Here is a 9314-nt window from a genome sequence, read left to right on the forward strand (position 1 = left end):
GTGGGTTGGTGTTCTGGAAGTTCTTCAACTTCGACCCTGGGTGGTCATGGTTTCCATGGCCTTGATTGCCCTGAGCAATCTGTTGAAGTGCAGCTATATTGGCTTGTCGTTCAGCTCTCTCAGCCTCTCTATCAGCCATCATCTGTTGCAACATCTGCATCATCGCCTCCTGAGTCATGTTGCGAGTTGGGGGTGCCATCTGAACAGGGATATGGATCATGAGACGAGAGGGAAATTTCTATGGCTTGTTTTGGATAAAATTTCACAAAGTTTAAAACTTGATTCATAAAATAATAATATTACACACAAACATAGTCATTAAGGTAGCAAATATTACAAGCCAACAATCCGGAGGGTTTGAAGAACCCTTTCAACAATCTACGATACATAGGGCGGATACAAAGGACCGATACATATCACGGGATGCAAGTGCTCAGACAGGACTACTCTCCATCGACGTTGATCGGGTAGACGTTGTCTATCCCGGCTGCAAGGTGCTCGTGGCCATCCTCGTAAGGGTGGAAGACCAGGTCGTCATCTTCCTCCTCGTAGTCGTCATCGTTGCTCACGTAGGAGTAAGCATCCCCCTGGATGTCTTCCCCCTCACCTTCTCCCTCCAAGTCCCTGAGCTGCTCCGCTTGGGTCTCGATGGTCGCCTTCAGTGTGGCGATCCTGGCCTTGAGGCGTTTGATGGTGTAGTCCTTCTTCAGGTTGAGGAGGCGGAGAGTCCGGCGCTCCCTGGCGATGACCTTGATGGTCTCCGCCTGCTGAGCCAGCTGGAGGTGGGTGTGGTTGGCATACTCGCGGGAGTTTTCCAAGTCGATGCGGGTCTCACTCAACATAAAGTCAAGGTGATCCACATGGTGACGCAGCTGAGGGTGCGACGGCAGGTTCATGGGCACCCCAAGAGAGTTGTGCCTTGCATAGTGAGCAAAGCGATTCCCCTCGAGGTCCATAGCATTCTGCCCGCACAGACGTGCGAGCCCCTCCTGTAGTCCACGGGCGAGCCCGTCTGCCCAGTTGTTCTCACGGAAGGAGAACTGGATCCTCTGGCTCTTGGGAAGCGTGAACCTTCCGCGGAGGTCAACCATGATGACCCATTGGAGCTGACCTCCGGGCTGGTCATTCACCTATCCACCGAAGATCTCCGGAGGCGGGCGTCCGAGAAATTCCGAGAGGGCGAAGAGATCCCTCTCGAAAATCATCTCGCCACCATTCCCCAGCTGGTAGAACTCCGTATGAACGAAAGGCTCCGCGGGGATGATGGGCTCCATCTGTAGAGGGATTAGATGAGTAAGTTAGAGAAGTGCAAGTGTTCCAAATTTTAATTCACTCATAAGAAAGAGCATGAATTTAAAGTTTGCAAAAGATTCTTCAAAGATAAGAGGGTGAATAAAGTTTTCACAACTAGTCAAGTCATTGAATTTGAAACTAGGTTTTTGAACGTCCATTCTAACTAGGGTCTCCTAAGGTCAAACAATGGCTCTGATATCAACTTGTCAACACCCGGATTTTTAAGTCCAGATGCCCATTATATCATACATCGCAATCCCAGGAAGATTGTTTTTGCGAGACATAATAGTAAGTAGCATAGAGTCATCATTTAATACAACACATACTTGTCTTACAACCATAGATCACATGATCCAATATTACACAAATATATTGTTCAACAACACAAATAGTAGCAGAAGCGAAGTAGTAGTGGACTATCTATTCCACAGGCAACGCTTGACGTTAGAAGACGATCCTAGTTATCGTAGACGTCCTGTTGTCCGTCATCCTGATACTGTTGCTCTCCTTCAAAGTCTGGCATTTGAATAACCAGGGCAAAGCCATGAGTACTTTAAAGTACTCGCAAACTAATACTAATGTAATTACTTGATAGTTATATTAATGGATGCTAAGATCTAGGTTTATTTGCATCAAGCCAAGTTTTAGTTTGATAAACATTTAGTAAGCCTTTTCATTTGCTAGACTAACTCAAGTGGGAACATTAGTGTCATTCCCACAAATCATTGTGATTCAAGTCAATATCACCTTTCAATTCATCGTTCCTTTTTAAGATCAAAATTCTGATAACGGAATAGTATGGCCTTTCCAACCGTCCGTAACCGTGGACACGGCTATTCGAATAGGTTTAACACTCTGCAAAGTTTGTACTCTTGTGCCACAACTTTTGATTACATCCGTCGAGGATAACCCCGAATCATCGTAACTCAGTACGCGGATCATCAACCATAACCTTTCACTTATATATACTAGTATAGGCACCTCTCCCCATGAGCTTGGCCTCCGGTGAAAACCAACTGTCAACCCGGGAACTGCACAGGGCTTGGGTCGTACATTCACCTCATATTCACATCATTTCACATATACGGAGGCAGCCTCGGCGTAACCCCTATGATGCTTGTTTAGAGGGAACCCATACTAAAATACACAAGTTTCTAGTTAAGCCATACCCATAATCAGGTATTGTGGGGGTACTTGTATAATTGGAAGGGTATCACATTCAAACCCAATCATCAGTTTTCATTTAAATTCACCAAGTCAACCATGTCACCTTCAACTTCACATTCTTTCAAAGTCATTTCACTTCACCATGTTCCCATCTAGAGTAGTCAATTTTATTTGATTAGCACTAGCAACTATTTTATGAGGGGTGCTATCTAGCTTTGATTTGTTCTAAGCTAACCTTAAATCTTGTTCTACTCTAGAACAAGTGAATCATAAATCAAAAAGTACTTTGAAATAAATAAGCAAAATAATTGCAAGGTAAAAACATGGGATAGGTAAAGCATAAAATAAAGGTGATGGTGCCTTGCTCTTGTAGAGCTATGCACTTGGTGATTTGGCAAGGGTATTAGCTTGCCTTGAGCAGGGTAGTTGTCAAAGTTCTCCTCCTCCTCCTGGGAGTAGGCTTCCTCCTCTTGATACTCCTCGGTACTAGCGTCTATATACGAATACGAGGTATAAACACCAAACCAAACTTACATGCTAGACTAAAACACACCAAAGATTCACACACTAATTCTAGCATCATATCAATCTTGGCATGGTGAATTACTTGGTTGGTTCTTAGTTAAGAGAAAAATAATTTCCTCTCATTATAATTATTACTTTAATTTGCTATTTAGATCTTTAGAGAAAATAATTTCCTCTCATTAAATCTTATTAAGATTTAATCTCCTCAAATAATAATCAGGTATGAAATATAGGTTGACCAAGGTCAACATTCCATATCTATTATATGGGAGTATAATTTAAATGAGGTGCTACACCTCATACAATTTAATACTAGCATTTAAATGGTTTAAAATCTCTAAGTAATAACAATCAGAGGTTTATTAGCCTAAAGTCATTTCCTCTTATTGTATTACTTAGGATCAAGATTTAAATGAGAGAATAGCTCTCATACTATTTATAGAGTTTGAATTTCAAGATTTAAATGCACTAGAAATGGCTACATAGCCACTATTTTGATCTAGTCCATGATCATACAAACAACTTAGCTATGTTATTGCATAATCAATTATAGGACAACATTTGTGATTTATGAGAGTTGGAATCAACTCAAAATCAATTATGGTTGAAATTAAAATAAAGTTTCAATTTGTAAAGTCCCTGTCTTGTTATTTTTAGAATTTTAATTCTATTACAAATTTGGAGATGGGACCAGAGGCATTAGTTAGATAATTTCATTGGCTTTCCAACGGTATAAAGTTTTCTAGATTTGGAGTTGTGGATTTCAAACTATTCAAATTTTACTAACTCATCTGCAGGACATTTGAATAATTAACAAAACCAATATTTGAATGTTTGGGCTAGGCGGGAAAAGCAGATGGGCCGAAACATTTTAAAACAACACTGCGCAGCCCAGCAAGCATCTGGTGCAACTGGGCCGCCCTGACGAGGTGGGGGCCACCCGTCAGTGGCTATTAAACAAGCGAAACGGTACGCGTGATGTAAACCGTGAGATTTGAAAAGGATCGAGCGGTCGAGGATCATCGTCGTCTCCGACGAGATCCCGACGTGCTGGCGGCGTGACCTGGGGGTCGGAGAGCGTACCAGGCCGCCGGAGATCGAGGGCAAGGTGCGCGGTGAAGTGGAAGTAGATGAGGAAGTCCCTGGTACAGCGGCGGAGCTTGGTGAGGCTCCAGTCGATGTAGATGTTCCGCGGGCTCCGGCGGTGACGAGCTTGCAATTGGAGCTGCTCCGGCGAGGTGGTGTCAAATTGACTGGTGGAGAAGAGGCAAGGATGAGAGGGGAGTAGATTGTGTGAAGAAATGGTGCTCGGAGCTCCTCTATTTATAGCGGGGGAAGTGGTGCCGCGGGTGCTGTGAAGGGGCGTCCATGGCGTGGCGTCTCCGGCGCTCGTAGGGGCAAGGCGAGGACGGCTAGGTGTAGGCGTCGTCTTGGCGATGTTCAAGGTGCAGCGGGCGCAGAGAAAGGAGGATGGGATCGATCGGGAGCCTGCATCGAGTGCGGCGGTACACGCGGCCGAAAGTTGATGAGGACGACGGCGACGGTGCAGGGGAGGGCTATGGAGGTTGTCTAGCTTGTAGAGGGTAGTGAGGAGATGCTCGACGCAGTGGTAGCTTGTGCAGGGGAGGACGGGGGTGCTCGAGCGCGCGACGTACTGGCGCGTCCAGAGCGCGCTCACCGCGTGCCCTGGCGTGCACTGGCAACGTTTTGGACACGGCGCGTCTGGCCAATGCCGTGCCTTGGCGAGTCTTGGCCGTGCATGGTGGGGTTCCTTGTGCAGTGTAGATGCTCCAGGACAAGGTGGTGCTGAGAGAGTGAGGCCAGAGAGAAAGTGAGAGAGGGTGGCCGGCATGGTACGGCATGGTGCTCCTCTCTCCTTTTCTCCACTTTAAACGAAGAGGGCAAGGACTAGGCTTGATGCAGGGGATGCAGAGGAAGATCATCATCACGAAATAAAGTCGGTTTAGGCAAAAATCCGGCGTGTAATAGGGTGTAACAAGATTCTGGAATCATGCCTGCCAGGTGTTCGGCACAATGGCCGCAAGAACATTTTTGATGAATTTTGGATTTCTTTTTGGTGCAACTCATTTATATAATTATTGTGTTAGAATGGTGGTGGTGGTGTTCATTTTGGAGTTGATTTACAAAGTTTCAAAAATGGAGTCATCTTCACTTTGTTTCAAGGTCACTAATCAAATCCATTCTGGTCAACCTAGTCAAAGTTAGCAATGGTGGTCAACATGAAAGTTGTTCACCTTGACAAGGTCTTGGATGACATGGCAAGTTTTGACCAAGTTTAGTTTAAGAAAAGATAAAACCAGAGGGGTAAAGTGAGGAACATTTTATAAAACCCATTTTCTGCCATTATCATATGTATGTTGATTTTGAGATTTGCTCTTATTTGATTCTTGTTTCTTTGATGCATTTGTGTTTGTTTATCATATATAAGCATTCTACAAGCAAGATATCAAGCAATGGTGGCCTTTGGTGAAGATTTGCATAATTGGCCAAAGTTGTATGTGAGTGAGAATTGAGTTATTTTCTATTTCTTCTATTCTTCTCGAATTAGGGTTAGGGGATCTTAGTTTAGTATTTAAGCACTCTTGATCAACAAACAACACTCATCATGGCAATTGCACAAGAGAAAAGAACACTATGCATGGAACTATATGTGACACTATATGCATAGAAAAAGTTTTTGTTTGTTGCAAATTTTGAGTTTGGGAAATTCTCTTTTCTTGATTTATTATTGTTGAAACTTGGGATGTTACACGCCACCTGTGCCATCGTCTCCAGGCTTGCTGGTGCCTATGGTGATGTTGGTTTCGCGGCATAACGCCAGCGACTTCCCTGGGCTTGTAGCTGCTGCTGCCGCGTGAGCACTGCCTCGCCATGTCGTAGCCTCTGCTCCTAGGCGCACAGTAAGGTTCTCCTCTTCCTCTCTGCTCACCTCTCTGCTCATCTCCATTGATTTGTCTTGCTCTTCTTCTTCCCCTGCCTCCTAATGATCAATAGATCATGCAGGAATGCTCCTCCTGATGCTATTGCATTCCATTCTCTACTCTATCTGGCTTGCCCTGGCCAGATGTTGCCATTACTGGCCACTGGCCATGCCATTCCATTACTTGTGCTACTCAATTGTTGCTGCTGTTGCTCTATATGACTTTCCATGTGCATTACTGGTGCTTGCTATATGCCTATCATGCTCCTACTCCTCTTGGTTTATCTAGTGTTCCTATGCACACCATTTGCTTGTGCTGGGATGCTAAAATTGATGTATGTACTTGCTTGCTAGGTTGTACTGGTCCTAATTGCTCCCATGGTTCCTTCTGGAGCATGTGATGCTATTGGTTGCCATGCTTATCTAGTATCTGTGCATTGTGGTGCTACTGGTGCTATACCAGTGGCACATCTATGCTGCATCTACACTATGGTGCTGGTTACTGTCATGGCATGACACTTGTGTATGCTTAGTGAATGATTTATGATGCTCTTGCTTGCAGTAATTACCTGGCAAACAATATTTGATAGCCTGTCTTGATTTACTGAAGCTTTGGCTTCAGTAAAGTAACATGTGCATGTCATAATGTTGCTTTGTGATGGTTTACTGTCAAATATACTTGATGAACCATGTGTTGGTAGTGATTCAGTTGTATTAAAGGATGCTTATATGATTTCCATGATGAATTAGAATTAAATACATGTATGAATCTCTTCTGGTAATGATGACAAGCTTGCTTGTGTGGCTTGCTTGCTTGATTGGCTTGTGCTGTGACCTTAGTAGCTTGCTACTGACATTGGTTGCAAAGTAAATTGGCTAACTGGTTGTTTTTTATAAAAAATAATAATATCCACATTTGGGAATCATATATATGAATGCCCTGTGGTAATATTTTGATGAACAATGGGTCTTACTGATGGTTTTGTACACCAAGTGGTGCTAGGTAACTTAGTTGGTCACTAGGTCTGGTTTGTCTAGCTACTTTGGATAGCTGGTACTTGGGTTTACTTATGCATGTCCAATTATTAGATTCACTAGCACTGGTCTGGCCTCTCTCTTACCAGCATCACTTGGTCTATACCAAGTGATGATTAACCTTATGGAGCATCTGCTTGATGCGTGTGGTTGACACGTTCGTTGGGAACCCCAAGAGGAAGGTGTGATGCGCACAGCGGCAAGTTTCCCTCAGTAAGAAACCAAGGTTTAATCGAACCAGTAGGAGTCAAGAAGCACGTTGAAGGTTGATGGCGGCGGGATGTAGTGCGGCGCAACACCAGGGATTCCGGCGCCAACGTGGAACCTGCACAACACAACCAAAGTACTTTGCCCCAACGAAACAGCGAGGTTGTCAATCTCACCAGCTTGCTGTAACAAAGGATTAACCGTATTGTGTGGAAGATGATTGTTTGCAGAAAACAGTAGAACAAGTATTGCAGTAGATTGTATTTCAGTATAGAGAATTGGACCGGGGTCCACAGTTCACTAGAGGTGTCTCTCCCATAAGATAAACAGCATGTTGGGTGAACAAATTACAGTTGGGCAATTGACAAATAAAGAGAGCATGACCATGCACATACATATCATGATGAGTATAGTGAGATTTAATTGGGCATTACGACAAAGTACATAGACCGCCATCCAACTGCATCTATGCCTAAAAAGTCCACCTTCAGGTTATCATCCGAACCCCCTCCAGTATTAAGTTGCAAAGCAACAGACAATTGCATTAAGTATGGTGCGTAATGTAATCAACAACTACATCCTTAGACATAGCACCAATGTTTTATCCCTAGTGGCAACAGCACATCCATAACCTTAGAACTTTCTGTCACTGTCCCAGGTGTCAATGCAGGCATGAACCCACTATCGAGCATAAATACTCCCTCTTGGAGTTACAAGCATCTACTTGGCCAGAGCATCTACTAGTAACGGAGAGCATGCAAGATCATAAACAACACATAGATATAACTTTGATAATCAACATAACAAGTATTCTCTATTCATCGGATCCCAACAAACGCAACATATAGAATTACAGGTAGATGATCTTGATCATGTTAGGCAGCTCACAAGATCCGACAATGAAGCACAATGGGGAGAAGACAACCATCTAGCTACTGCTATGGACCCATAGTCCAGGGGTAGACTACTCACACATCACTCCGGAGGCGACCATGGCGGCGTAGAGTCCTCCGGGAGATGATTCCCCTCTCCGGCAGGGTGCCGGAGGCGATCTCCTGAATCCCCCGAGATGGGATCGGCGGCGGCGGCGTCTCTGGAAGGTTTTCCGTATCGTGGCTCTAGATCGGGGTTTCGCAATGGAGGCTTTAAGTAGGTGGAAGGGCAGGTCAGAGGCGGCACGAGGGCCCCACACCACAGGGCCGCGCGGCCAAGGGGGGGCCGCGCCGCCTAGGGTGTGGCCCCTCGTGGCCCCTCTTCGTCTCCTCTTCGGACTTCTGGAAGCTTCGTGGCAAAATAGGACCCCGGGCGTTGATTTCGTCCAATTCCGAGAATATTTCGTTACTAGGATTTCTGAAACCAAAAACAGCAGAACAAAGAATCGGCACTTCGGCATCTTGTTAATAGGTTAGTTCCAGAAAATGCACGAATATGACATAAAGTGTGCATAAAACATGTAGATAACATCAATAATGTGGCATGGAACATAAGAAATTATCGATACGTCGGAGACGTATCAGCATCCCCAAAGCTTAGTTCTGCTCGTCCCGAGCGGGTAAAACGATAACACGTATAATTTCGGAGTGACATGCCATCATAACCTTGATCATACTATTTGTAAAGCATATGTAGTGAATGCAGCGATCAAAACAATGTATATGACATGAATAAACAAGTGAATCATAAAGCAAAGACTTTTCATGAATAGCACTTCAAGACAAGCATCAATAAGTCTCGCATAAGAGTTAACTCATAAAGCAATAATTCATAGTAAAAGCATTGAAGCAACACAAAGGAAGATTAAGTTTCAGCGGTTGCTTTCAACTTGTAACATGTATATCTCATGGATATTGTCAACATAGAGTAATATAATAAGTGCAATAAGCAAGTATGTAGGAATCAATGCACAGTTCACACAAGTGTTTGCTTCTTGAGGTGGAGAGAAATAGGTGAACTGACTCAACAATAAAAGTAAAAGAATTGTCCTCCATAGAGGAAAAGCATCGATTGCTATATTTGTGCTAGAGCTTTGATTTTGAAAACATGAAACAATTTTGTCAACGGTAGTAATAAAGCATATGTATCATGTAAATTATATCTTATAAGTTGCAAGCCTCATGCATAGTGTACTAATAGTGCCCGCACCTTG

This window comes from Lolium perenne, chromosome 7 (assembly GCF_019359855.2).
Source record: "Lolium perenne isolate Kyuss_39 chromosome 7, Kyuss_2.0, whole genome shotgun sequence".
In the NCBI taxonomy this organism is placed as follows: domain Eukaryota; kingdom Viridiplantae; phylum Streptophyta; class Magnoliopsida; order Poales; family Poaceae; genus Lolium; species Lolium perenne.